This window comes from Schistosoma mansoni, chromosome 2 (genome assembly GCF_000237925.1).
Source record: "Schistosoma mansoni strain Puerto Rico chromosome 2, complete genome".
NCBI classification, from domain to species: Eukaryota; Metazoa; Platyhelminthes; class Trematoda; order Strigeidida; family Schistosomatidae; genus Schistosoma; species Schistosoma mansoni.
This window is the reverse complement of record NC_031496.1, coordinates 10,318,697-10,333,010: the sequence shown is the minus strand read 5'-3', so window position 1 is coordinate 10,333,010 and position 14,314 is coordinate 10,318,697.

The following is a 14,314-nucleotide window of genomic DNA, read 5'->3' as shown; positions in this document are numbered from 1 at the left end:
TAGTGAGCATATGATTATTACTATCGGAAGGGGTTTTTGCGGAGATTTAGTATTTTCGTGGATGCGCACTGCTGAGGAGTCCCATAACAGGACGAGTTGGCTGTCCAATGCTTCCAGGTTCTCCCATGGTGGTCTAGCTTCAATTGACTCATGATTTCAATCATATAAAAAAATTACTAAAATCTCCACGGAACCCCCTTCTGAAAAGAAATTTTTTCGCTCGATTCGTTCCTCTTTTTTTACTATTTATCAAATGTCAAAATAGGAATTTTCACTTTATTTTTTTACCTTAATATATTTAAATATTTCATGTAAAAATAAAAGAAAACTTTTAAAAAACTAAAAAAATTCTGTTTCTAACCAATCGAACTCGAATAAAAAAAATTTGGGATTTCATGAAAAAAGGAATTTCGTTTTTCTCTCCCTTTTGTTTTTATTATTTCCAAGTTATTGTGTATTGATTTTTTTTGTTGGAAATTTTGTTTATTTCCCACGCTTTTTTTCCCTTATATTGTAAAATTGATTTAATATATTGAATTAAACTAAGTGGCTAAAAATTAGTCTAGCTAATATTGATTTTTCTTTTTAGGTAAATGCTAAGACGTTAGTAATAAAACTTTTGCCAAAAAAAAATCATAGTAACTGATAATTTTATTAAGAATAATCATTTGTTGAAGTGAGTTTACATATTTTGGGGGGGGGGTTGAACTCATTAAGAATATATTTAAACTATCAGCAACACTTTTGTAAAAGAGATGGATTGTAGTTACATAGAAATGAAGTGAAGAATTAGTGTTTTGTTCTATTCAGAATTCGTCAGTTGGCTAAGCTTGAATCACTATGTTGATGTTCACATTAAAAGTTGGACCTAGTGACTTTTGTCTTAGACGTTGAATTTGCTATCCACTAAGCTGCTGAGTTCAAACAATCACCAATTTTTAGTAGTTGAGATCATGAATCAATTGAAGCTAGACCACCATGGAAAACCTGGAATCACTGGACGGCTGTCTCGTCCTATTGTGGGACTCTTCAACAGTGCACATCCACGATCCCTCTCGCGAGCTTCGAACCCAGGACCTTCAGTCTCGCGCGCGAACACCCAGTCTCTCGATCGGTGAGCTGGTATCCAATGCTGTTAGTGTCTAACTTCAACTAATCCACGGTATTTCAGGATCGTGGGTGCGCACTGATGAGGGGTCCCACAACAGGACGAAACGGCCGTCCAGTGCTTCTAGGTTTTCCATAGTGGTCTAACTTCAATTGGCTTATGATTTCAACTATTAAAAATTACTATAATATCCACAAAATCACTTCTGATATTAATCACCAATTTGTTTAACGAGCCTGAACTTCATTGAATTGGTAAAGGAAAATTCTGCTGAAAAGATCTATATACAATGAAATGCGCGTTCAGGACTCCATTGCTTACCAAAATCCATTTCTTCAATAAAACTTGTGACATAATGGCGATGTCGTTGCAATTCATACACTTTGCATATATTTCAACTAAGACTAGTCACCATTCAGTCACGAATATCAACATCGGGATAATTTAAGACCTTCCAAATTAAATTGAAGTATCTGCATATTATTGTTTACATTATCATAGACCAAATTATTGTAATGCATTATTTTTCAAGGGGCAAGATTTAATATATCTATGATTTGGAAGTTACTTTGTATAGGATTATAGGAGATATACTAGTTCGGAGAAGAAACCTCCGATTCGATAGAAGATAAACCCGTGGAATTAAACAAAAAACTGCTTGAGAGACAGTTTAGGATAAACATTGTATCACAAGACATGAACGTTGGACACCTGCTATTCTATGTCAGTGATTAACGAAAACCATTTTGATTGTTAACACATATTAAGATGATGTGAAGGTTTGAATGATGATCTGTGATGAAGTTTATAACTTTGAATGTCATGTTGACTCATGAGAATTAGTTCGGTTATCCAAAAAGCGGAAGACTGATATTCTTTCCAATAATACAAGATTAATCTACATCAGTCATGACAACCGTCCCTGACTTACTTAACAGGAATGAGCCTCTGAATTCTGCATTAAGTTACAGTATTTGCGCGAGGGCTAGATTTACAATGAAGCAGTTCAAACTGATGTAGGTAGGACAGTGATTGAATATATGACCTGTCTGTTTAAAATCCATTGAGTCAGTTGCTCATTGATCAACAGTCTATTGTTTGGAGAATGAATTTCATAAGTTTAAAAATACAAGATGTAAATGTAGCTATAAGTCGGCTTAAAAAGGTTAGAATACTGCAGATATACTTCCTCCAAAGTTTTTCGCTTGTAGTAGTCAAATCACAAGGATTTTGAATTCTTTGAATGGAACTTATTTCGAGTTGTATTCTCCAATTAACTGAGTTCTCATTTGGAAAGAAACTTAGTATCTAGTGCGATGTCAACCCACAACCGTTATTCTCGCTTCCAGACAGATCAGTTTATTCATTCTTCTTGAGTCACATTTGACCTTGTCAACTATTCACTTATTAACCTTGACTATTTTTATATAAGAGTGTGTGTGCGCATTTCTTTTCTTACTCATCACATGTATTGGGCTTATTTTTGTCTGACTTTTAGTCATGCTTCAAAAAAACTGGTTAGCTTACTAACCTTCTCCACTTCACTTTCCTGTTTTCCATTTTGAGTGTCTGTCTGGATAAACAAGTGATTGAAATAAATTCATCCAACTCAACCTGTATTTGGCTTCTTATTACTACCGTCACACAAACGGAGTTAGTCTAAGTGATATGCGGAGTTAAATGGAAGATTTATGTTCATAACACGTTCATACAACCATCCAAATCGTATTCATATCAAAGGATAAAGATATACTCAAATAGCTCGCTTTTGATTTACTTGAGACGCGGCTATTCTTAAGCATATCGGAAAAGTGAACATTAAGTTGATGACTGACATTTCCAACCTATCCTAAAAATGATTAATGTCTCAAATCTTTCCCCGTCATCTTAGAGTATAGAGTAGTCTCGTATTAAAATTCCATGTCTCAGTCATGACATATCTTATCATCTTATTTTTTTATAGGACTGATCCCCTCTGGTTCCATTGCGGAAATATTCTCAAACCATGGTAGAATAATTGTACTTTCCTTACAGAGTGGCCAAAGCATAAAACTACACCTGAGTAGATGACACTAGATTTAGTGGCGATTTGTTTGAGAAGCACTTTCAAGGGTTAGTACTGTCTAATCCAGCTGCTATCATTATTATTGGACACTCGAGTTAGCAGGTCATATAAAAAGACATTTTATATTATGTTAATCATGACGAGGTGATTACTGGTAAAATTTGATTGCGTATGATGTATAATTAACTCTGGTAAAAAAAAACAGCAAGTATTGGATTCTAAACCTTTAGTTTATCAGTAACATGAAATTCAGGTTAGGCTGAAGCTAAGGGCATGAACCGATGAGTAGTTACCAGCTACAATGGAACGGTTCTATAGACATAAAATCAATGCTGACAACTATTGTTGCATTTTGTTGTTAGGAAATCATTGTTTAATTTCTTGTGAAATTATTCATTTTAAGATTTAAGGAGTGAAATTCACCAAATGACGCATTTAAATAAATAGTGATAAAAAGCTTATGATTGATTTATCCTGGATGTATGTATTTCTTGTAACCTGTGGTCAGCCATATTTGGGAGTTAGGATATAATTTAACAGTGACATCTCATTACTTACTTACTCACAACTGTTACTCCCAATGGAGCATAGGCCGCCGACCAGCATTCTCCAACCCACTCTGTCCTCAGCTTTCCTTTCTAGTTCTATCCAACTGTCCTTCATTCTTCTCATGTCTGTCGCCATTTCTTGGCGTAATGTGTTCTTTGGTCTTCCTCTTCTCCTTTGACCTTGAAGATTCCAAGTGAGGGCTTGCCTTGATATGCACTTGGGTGATTTCCTCAATATTTGTCCCATCCACTTCCAGCGCTCCTTCTTGATTTCTTCCTCCGCTGAAATCTGGTTTGTTCTTTCCCACAGTAGGATGTTGCTGATGGTGTCCGGCCAACGGACCCGAAGTATTTTGCGTAGACAACTGTTAATAAACACTCGTAACTTCTGGATGATGGCTTTCGTATTTCTCCAGGTTTCCACCACATACAGTAGAAATGTCTTGACATTTGTATTGAAAATTCTGATCTTGGTGTTGGTTGACAATTGTTTTGAGTTCCAGATGTTCTTCAGTTGTAAATATGCTGCTCTCGCTTCTCCGATCCGCGCCTTTGCATCTACATCAGATCCACCGTGTTCATCAATGATGCTGCCCAGATAATGTAAAGGTTTCCACATCCTTCAAATCTTCTCCGTCAAGTGTAATTCGATTGGTGCATGCTGTATTGTATCGGAGAATCTTGCTTTTACCTTTGTGTATATGGAGACCTACTTCTGCTACACTGGTTGTCTTTTCTTGCATTTGTTGTTGCGTGTGTGATAGAAGAGCCATATCATCTGCGAAGTTTAGATCGTCCAGCTGCATCCTAGCTGTCCACTGTATCCAGCTCTTCCCCCATATGTTGGCGTCTTCATAATCCAGTCGATCACCAGGAGGAAGAGAAAGGGTGAGAGTAAGCAACCTTACCTGACACCGATCTTCACTTCAAACGAGTCAGTGAGCTGTTCTCCATGCACGATTTGGCAGTTCACTCCATCATAGGAGTTCCGTATGATATCGACTATCTTCTCAGGCACGCCGTAGTGTCGAAGAAGCCTCAATAGTGTTGTCCTGTCCACACTATCAAATGCTTTCTCGTAGTCAATGAAGTTGATGTAGAGTGATGAATTCCATTCGATTGATTGTTCCACAATGATACGTAGAGTTGCGATTTGGTCTGTACTCGATCTATCCTTACGAAACCCAGCCTGTTGATCTCGAAGTTGGGCGTCTACGGAATCCTTCATTCTGTTTAATAATACCCTGTTGAAGACTTTTCCTGGTATTGAGAGAATAGTGATGTCCTTGTAGTTATCACACTTGCTGAGATCGCCTTTATTTGGTATCATGACCAGGTGTCCTTCCTTCCAGTCTGTTGGTACTTGTTCTTCATCCCAAATCTTACTGAAGAGAATGTGGAGTATCTTGGCAGTTACTGCCACATCTGCTTTCAGTGCCTCTGCCGGAATGTTGTCTGGTCTCGCTGCTTTGCCACTCTTGATTTGTCTGATGGCCATGCTGATCTCTTCAATTGTTGGTGGGCCAACATTGATTGGGAGGTCTGTGGGTGCTGCTTCGATGTTGAGCGTATTTAGTGGAGCTGGTCGACTCAAGAGTTTTTTAAAGAATTCTATCCACCTGTTTCGTTGTTCTTCAATGTTGGTGATTACCTTTGCCTTCTTTGCTTGTCACTAGTCGTTCTGGTTTACGGTAATTTCCAACTAGTTCCTTTGTTGTATCATACAATTGTCTCATGTTTCCTTCACTTGCAGCCTTTTTCGCTGTTATTACTTAATCTTCTACATATTTACGTTTGTCGGTTCTGATGCTCCTCTTCACTTGCTTGTTTTCTTCTGTGTATTCGGCTTGTGCCTTGGCTTTTTCTGCTCTTGTTCGGCTGGTATTGATTGCTGCCTTCTTGTTCCTCTTTTCTCCAATCTTATCCAGTGTATCAACACTGATCCATTCCTTGTGATAGTGCTTCTTGTGGCCCAGAATCTCTTGACATGTTGAAATGATTGCCTCCTTGATACCTTTCCAGTTGCTCTCCATGGTAGTTCCCTCTCCAGCGAGTAGATCATGAAAGCCTTGGAACCTGTTGCTGAGGGCTATGTTGAATTTGTTGAGTTTGTCAGCATATCGAAGAAAGGCCGTATTAAACTTTTGTGATGTTGTCCGCGCCGTTGTCCAGTGCTTCTTGAGTTTTAGTTTCATCTTGGCGACCAGTAAATGATGATCGGATGCTACATCAGCTCCTCTTCTGGTTCTCACATCCCCCATCGTCCTCCTGAACTTTTTGTTGATGCAGATATGGTCGATTTGATTCTGTGTACTGTGATCCGGTGAAATCTAAGTGGCTTTGTGTATGTTTTTGTGTGGGAATATGGTGCCACCTATTACCAGTTTATTGAAGGCACATAGGTTTGCAAATCTCTCACCATTTTCGTTCCTTTCTCCCAGTCCATGTCGTCCCATGACGTCTTCGTATCCAGTGTTGTCCTTTCCAACCTTGGCATTGAAATCACCCATCAGAATGGCCAGGTCTCTGGTTGGGCACTTCTCGAAGATCGACTGCAGCCTATCGTAGAATTGGTCTTTAGCGTCTTCATCGTGGTCGTTGGTAGGCGCATAGCACTGGATGACGTTCATTGTAATGCCCTCTCTCTTTGTTTTGAAGGAGGCTTTGATGATCCTCGGTCCATGAGATTCCCATCCAATAAGTGCATTTTGTGCTTTTCTGGACAGCATCAATGCCATTCCTTGTGTATGTGGGGCTTTTTTTTTTCTTCATGACCGGAGTATAACAGAAGTTCCCCTGAAGATAGTCGTTGTTTTCCAACCTGAGTCCAATGTGTTTCACTGATTCCAAGCAGCTCCAGGTTGTATTTTCTCATTTCTGCAGCAATTTGGAGGACTCTCCCGGTCTCCTACATTGTCCGGACGTCCCATGTACCTATAAAAATTGTTGCTCCGGTTGTTAGAAGGGGCGTCGGCCTCATAACTTCCGAAGGAACTCGGCTTTCATCATGAGGCGTCATAATTCTTCCTTTAACTCCCAGGGCAGAGTTTAAATTGTTTGAATTATTTTTTCTGGTTAGCGTTTTTTTAGCGAGTTGGTTTTCTACGGGATGGGGTCGCTAACCCCATGCCCAACCCTCCTCCTTGACCCGGGCTTGGGACCGGCAGTAGCCCCTGGAGGAGTTACAGGCGGAGTTGACTTCTCATTACGGTCATAATATATCAAAGATCTATTGTATTATTTCGCTCATAAGACCTATAGGTTATGACTTTTTATGTGATCACTGTTGATAACTAGTGTATTATTCTGGAGTAGAGTGAAATTAGTGTTGAATGTTCGCTGGTAATTTATTTTTACATCTTGCAGATATAATTGTTGAAACATAACTTGCTCAATGGAACATTTTTGTTATGAATGTAACTGTTGTAATTAACAGTCTTATAGTTTATAAAATTATCATATATTTATTTACAATGAAGTTACTTTAAATACAATGGAAACAAAACATGTCAAGCTCAGTTGATTCATATACAACGAGTGCATAACGTGGATAGACGATGGTAGACAATGTGATTAGCTTTTTTCAGTAATCTATCATAAACAGGAAGATCGACATATATATCAGATTATTAATCATAACAACTGTTCAAACAATAAGTAACACACTGCGTTCATATATATGATAACAGACAGTCTGTCACGGAAATATGAGGACAATATTCCTATCTGATAATTTTAAAAATAAACATAACTTGTATTAACTAGGATACTTGGTTCTGATTAGTAGGATCGTAATATAAATTGATAGATTCTTCCCCTCTTCCAGTAGAACACTTTGGATTTGGATATTTGAAAACAGTTAATTAATAGTTGAGATCATGAATCAATTGAAGCTAGACCACCATGGAAAACCTGGAAGCATTGGACGGCCGTTTCGTCCGATTGTGGGACTCCTCGTCAGTGCGCATCCAAGGTCCCACCTCGCGAGATCCGAACCCACGACCTACCAGTCTCGCACGCGAGCGCTTAGCCTCTAGACCACTGAGCCGGTATCCAACGGTGTTAATGTCTAACTTCAACCGATCCACGTAATTGAGTAACACATCCACCACTGTCTTCAGTGAGTTAGTATCTTACAACAGACCCAGTTGAACTCCACTAGTCACTGCTTCTCACTAGAACGTCAGGAAATACCTCTTGAAGCTAGTCACTAGTGAGCATATGTTGATTCATATAAGAAGGGGTTTTTGTTGATATTACAGTAATTTTAATAGTTGAGATCATGAGCTGTATATAAATATAAATTACAATTTCAGAATGTATTTCGTTTATTTAAAACTACTGATTTCGGATTCTCTTGATTTTTTCAACTCTAATCATCAATTCTTTGGTTGAAAAGATTAATTTACCAATTTAAGTGATTGTCTTACCTTAGTAAACCGATAACTACACTTCGGTAAATCATTTTCTTAATTAAAATGTGTTAAAATATTAAATTGCATCATTGATAAACAAGAAGGATCTGATGTAGATGTAAAGGCGAGGATTGGCAAAGCTAGGACCGCATTCCTACAATTGAATAATATATGGAATTCAAAACAACTCTCAACTTACTTCAAAGCGATAATCTTCAATACGAACGTCAACAAAGTCCTAATGTATGGAGCTGAAACGTGGAGAATTACTACATCCATCGTCAAGAATGTACAACTATTTATAAACAGTTGTCTTCGCAAAATACTCAACATTCACTGGCCCAATACTATCAGCAACAGCGTTTTATGGGAGAGGACAAACCAGGTTCCAGATGAAGAGGAAATTAGGAAAAGACGTTGGAAGTGGATGGGACATACATTAAGGAAATCACCAAACTGCATGACAAGGCAATCCCTAACTTGGAATCCTGAATGGAAGCGAAAAAGAGGAAGGTCAAAGAACACAGTACACCGGGAAATTGAAGCAGATATGAAAAGGATGAATGTTAACTGGAAGGAACTGGAAATTATTGCCCAGGACAGGATTGGATAGAGAATGCTGGTGTGCGGCCTATGTTCCTCCACGAAGGGTAACAGGCGTAAGTAAGTAAGTTAGTAAAGTATTAAATTCAATCCGGTCATTGATTAGTTGGTGAGTTTTGTTTCCACCCTTAAAAAAGAACAAGCTATTAGACTTTCCAAATTTACCCACTTTACCACCTACACTAAATGAATGAATGAATCATTCAGTCAAATGGAAATGTTTTTTTTATTTTGTTCAAGTTTGTTTAGATTTATACATTTCCCATTACCGATTTAATTTATTCACAATTTGAATACAACTGCTTGTTACATATTACCAGCATATAAACTTCAATCGTTTAATCAAAGAAATACTTATCGAGTATCAATAGTATATATATATATATATATGCGCATAGCAGGATAGTGGGTAAGACAGTAGTTACTGGATATATAATTTATTTTGCCCAACAGTTATCGATTTAATTTCCTAATCTAACCTTGTGTTTCCATTGTGTTTTTAATAATTGATTAAAGGAAACAAACTAAAAATACACTCAATAAATAGATAAATAATGAAAGGATAAATCAATTTTTCATGACCTTTTATATATTCAATGTTAGCCATGTTTCTTTTTTACTTATTTCCTTAAAAAACAATAATATTTCAATAAATAACTTTTAAATAGTTGAAAGCGTGAGTCAATTGAAGCTAGAACATCAGGGAAAACCTGGAAGCACTGGACGACCGTTTCGTCATATTGTGGGACTCCTCACCAGTACGCATCCACGACCTCGCCTCGCGGGATCAGAACCCAGGACCTACCAGTCTCGCGCCAGAGCACTTAACCGATAGATCACTGAGCTGGCCGGCATCCAACGGTATTAATGTCTAACATCAACCAATCCACGAAATTGAGCAACCATTCACCAATGTTTTCAGTGAGTTACTATCTCACAACAGACCCAGTTGAACTCCAGTGGTTACTGCTTCTCATCAGAACTCCAGGAAATACCTGATGGAGCCAGTCACTAGTGAGCATATGTTTATTTATTTATTTATTTAAACACATATATATTGGTACAAAAGGGCACCAGATACATATGCGCCACACAAAATAATGAAAGTAGGAAGAGAAAGGATGAAAAAATAATGGGGACTGAAATGTACAACCAGAAGACTCTTTCAGTTAAGAAAGTTAGGACCACTCTTTATGAAGAAAGTAAAAGAAGGTTGCAGCAGGATCGCCACTGGCTTCTATTCTGAGCCATATCTGATAACGTCTCTAGCCACTGTGTTGCACCATCTCTCGGACCCCAGCCAGGGAGTCGTGAAGGACCAACAGAAGATAGCCCTTTGCAGCTTTCTTTCATGCCACGACACCATGTCATACACTGACCTCCTCTCCGCTTTTTCCAACCAGTCCCAGGGTCGGCAAATAATGCACGACGTGGAAGTCTCTGGGACGACATTCGTAAAACATGTCCAAGCCACCGAAGTCGGTGTTTCAAGATGGTGACACCAATTGAATTATCGTCTCTGCGCCCGAACACACGATGCCGAACCTCTGCATTACTAACATGGTGTTGCCACTGGATGTCAGAAATCCTTCGGAGACAACGATGATCGAACACAGAGAGACGTCTAACATCCTCAACTCGGAGAGGCCAGGTTTCACAAGCAAAGAGCAAAACTGCTCTCACCAACGCGTTGTAGATCCGAACTTTTACAGCCAGACTAACATCACGAAGGCGCCAAAGATGGCCCAGATTGGCATAAGCCGATCTGGCTTTCATTATACGTGCACCAATCTCATCACTCACGCCACCACCAGCACTTATGTAGCTACCTAGATACACGAACTTCTCAACTACTTCGATCTCCTCACCATCCAGGGTGAGTACAGGATTAGAATCCTGCCAGTCTTGTAGGAGTACTTTGCACTTGGAGGGTGCAAAGCACATGCCGTACCTGCGGATACTGATTGCCAACTGATTAAGTGCTGATTGCATGCCTTGGGCATTATCGCACAGTAAGACAATATCATCCGCATACTCAAGGTCGAGAAGTCGTTCTCCAGGCAACAGATCCACACCGCCATTACTTACATCCACCAGAGCTGTTTCCAGGATGTCGTCGATGGCAAAGTTGAAGAGGAATGGTGAGATCGGGCAACCCTGCCTAACCCCACTGCTCGAATGGAACAAGGGAGAAAGGTGGTTGTATGCCCTCACTCTGCCTGAGGTGTTCGTATACAGGGCCTTTAAGATGTTAATGAACTTCTCAGGCACACCCTTCTTCAATAGACAATCCCAGAGAACAGTCCTGTCCAATGAATCGAAGGCCGCCCTGATATCAAGAAACACTACGATTGTTGGCATGCGATAAGTATGACGGTGTTCTAACATTTGGCGGAGGGTGAAGATGTGATCAATGCATCCTCGACCAGAACGAAAACCAGCCTGCTCCTCGCGAGTCAATCGTTCTCGGGTTTTAAACAACCTACGAAGAATGACAGAAGCCAATAGTTTGGACGAAATCGAAAGTAGACTTATCCCCCGATAGTTATTGCAGGAACAACGTGAACCCTTTTTAAAGATAGGGACGACTATTGACTCATTCCATGATGTTGGGACACTTTCTTGCTCCCAAACCTTTCCAAACAACACAGTCAATTCCTTAGTCAGAAAGTCACCACCATCTTTAAAAAGAGCCGGAGGTAAGTCATCTGGGCCCGGTGATTTGTAACGTTTCAAGAGTTGGAGTTCCTTGCGGACTTCCGCCTCGTTTGGTGGATCAATCGTCACCGGCCATGGGAGGCAGGACAAACTGGTTGATGTTGCCGGAGCAGCAGGCCAGTTGAACTGCCCTTCGAAAAATTCCGCCCATCGTCCAAGACATCGAGAGATGTTAGTGATTGGCATCCCGTCATCCTCGTAGATTGTTTCACTCACACCAGACTTCTTGCTGCCAGTGGCTCGGATGAGTTGGAAGAGCTTCCGGCAGTTACCAGATGCAGCTGCTGCTTCCATCTCATTAGCACGCTCCGACCACCAGGCTTCCCGGTCCTTACGCAAGCTTTGCCCGATTTCATTACGTAACAGCCTTCGTTTGTGGTCAAACTCACGGTCACCCGGAGTAGACCGACGGGCTTCCATCAGTTGTAAGGAGCCAGAAGAAACCCAGTGCTTGTAAGTGGGACGTTTCGCGAAGCCGCAAACGGCTTTACTCGCCATCTTCATGGCGTTGTGAAGATGCAACCAATGCTCATCTATACTTTTCGGTGGGATGGTAGCTAGCCTAGAAGCTAGCTCCGCTCGATACTTACTTGCAACAGAAGTTGCAGCCAGTTTACTAACATCGATCCGTTGGTGGTGGTTAATCCTTCGGCCACTGAAAAGTAAGGTGAGATTGGCGCAGCCCAAGGCATGATCAGACTCCAGATAGGTACTCCAAAAGGAGCGGCAGTCTTGTACACAACCACGCCAGCGGTAGCTGATCGCGATGTTATCAATCTGAGTCCAGGCTTGGGATGCAGAGGGAGGACGCCAGGTGGCACACCGGCGATGACTGTGCCGGAAGTTAGTGCTGGCCAGAAACAGGTTGTGGTCTGTGCACAGTTGCAGCAGACGGTCCCCGTTATCTGTCCTGCGACCAACAAGTCCCCATCGGCCACCTAAACGACTCTCTTCTGTGCCTAGACGCCCGACCTGAGCATTCAAGTCTCCGGCTAATACTACAATATCTGTCGAACACGCTTTCTGGAGAAGAACTGTTAACTGGTGGTAAAACTCATCCTTGATTGCATCCGGGCTGCAATCTGTCGGGGCATAGGAGGAGATGACGAAAAGACACCGTTTCTCACGCCGGTTTCTTCTCACTTTGATGGAACTTTCTAATCTAACAGCACATAACCGACTGTTAATGGGGATCCAATCGATTAGTGCTGCCTCAGCCCTAGCGCTTAGTGAAACACCAACGCCTGCAAGACCAGACGAAGATGCCACAGAGTCCCCGGATAAACGCACGTGAAACAAGCTTTTCGAAGCGACAGATGGAGAACGAATTTGTAGTACTTCACTAGAGTCTTGAATACGGGTCTCGGATAGACAACAAACATCAACATTAAGGCTTTCTAAAGACATAGCCAGCCCCATCTGTTGTCCGATCTGCATTAGTGTGCGAACGTTGAAGGAAGCCAGCTTGAACGGCGTACGTGGTTTCAGAAAGACTGCTTCAGTATTCGTAATCGGTGGAAGCATTCACTTTCAACCAGACAGTGACTGGAGATCGTTTAGATAGAACAGAGTTTCCACCATGGGCGAGCTACTGCATAAGTTGGAAAGGAAGGATACACAATTTGGGAATAAAGGGAGTGAAAAAGCGACGTAGCAAATAATGGTAATAATAATAATAATAATAATAATAATGGTAATAATAATAATGGTAATAATAATAATAATAATAGTGTAAATTGTCTTGCTTCTAATATGAGCGAGAATAGTATCGTCAATAGAATTCATCATTTCATTTATTTGTGTGTGGGCTGTGATACTGCCCGGGTGCCAGAACCGAAGCAGGTGGTTTTCTTACGGGGCAACACCCCGAGCCTTTGACCTAAAGATCTGATCCACAAGGCAGTGGAGCATCGTGAGGAGATGCAGTCCTATGGTAGCCGGTGACCAACAGCAGGTTCATTCGCCATTCGTTCCATCAGGATACTGGAGCCCATGTGCACCATTGGTTTGGAATCAGGGTTTGCCAACTCCCCTAGGTGGACCCTCCATGTCCACCAACCCGGTTAAAGTGCCGGACATTCGCTTTTCGTCCTCTCAATTTCGTAAACAACACCCCCGCCACGAGAAGGCAGTGAGTAGGACTTCCCTGGCAGAGGCTATATATTCGCTGGCTATGTGAGAGCATTTCGAGAGGGAGAGTGGACTCTCCCCACTCTCGGCCGTACCAGGGCATTTGAGGGCAGTGAGCATATGATCATTATCAGAAGGGGTTTTGTGGAGATTTTAGTAATTTTATATATCGGTTAAGTGCTCTAGTGCGAGACTGATAGGTCCTTGGTCAGAATCTCACGAGGCGGGATCGTGGATGCGCACTGATGAGTAGTCCCACAATATGACGAAACGGCCGTCCAGTGCTTCCAGGTTTTCCATGGTGGTCTAGCTTTAATTGATTGATGATCTCAACTATATAGAATAATTATTTGTTAATGTTGTTACAATTATTAACAAGTCCACTATTGGACTAAATAATAATGATAATGAAACTGAACACATCAGATAGTACCCAAAAAAATTATTCTCCATGTTCTGACATGATTTTATAAGGTTATTCCATTCTTATTAAACGAATATAGAAAAAAGTTGTCAATATGCCTTTACTTTGAAATAATATACACTTCCTTATTACATATCTAATGAGATATTTTTCAGTAGGTGATATATTCATCAAGGGTTTATCTCATTTGGGATAATGTTGTGAATCAAAAAGTATTGAACAGTTATTTTGTTTTAGTATCAGACTCGTAGGGAGAGCTCATCCATGATACCAACAAAGATCAAGTCAAGGGAATTTAGTTCA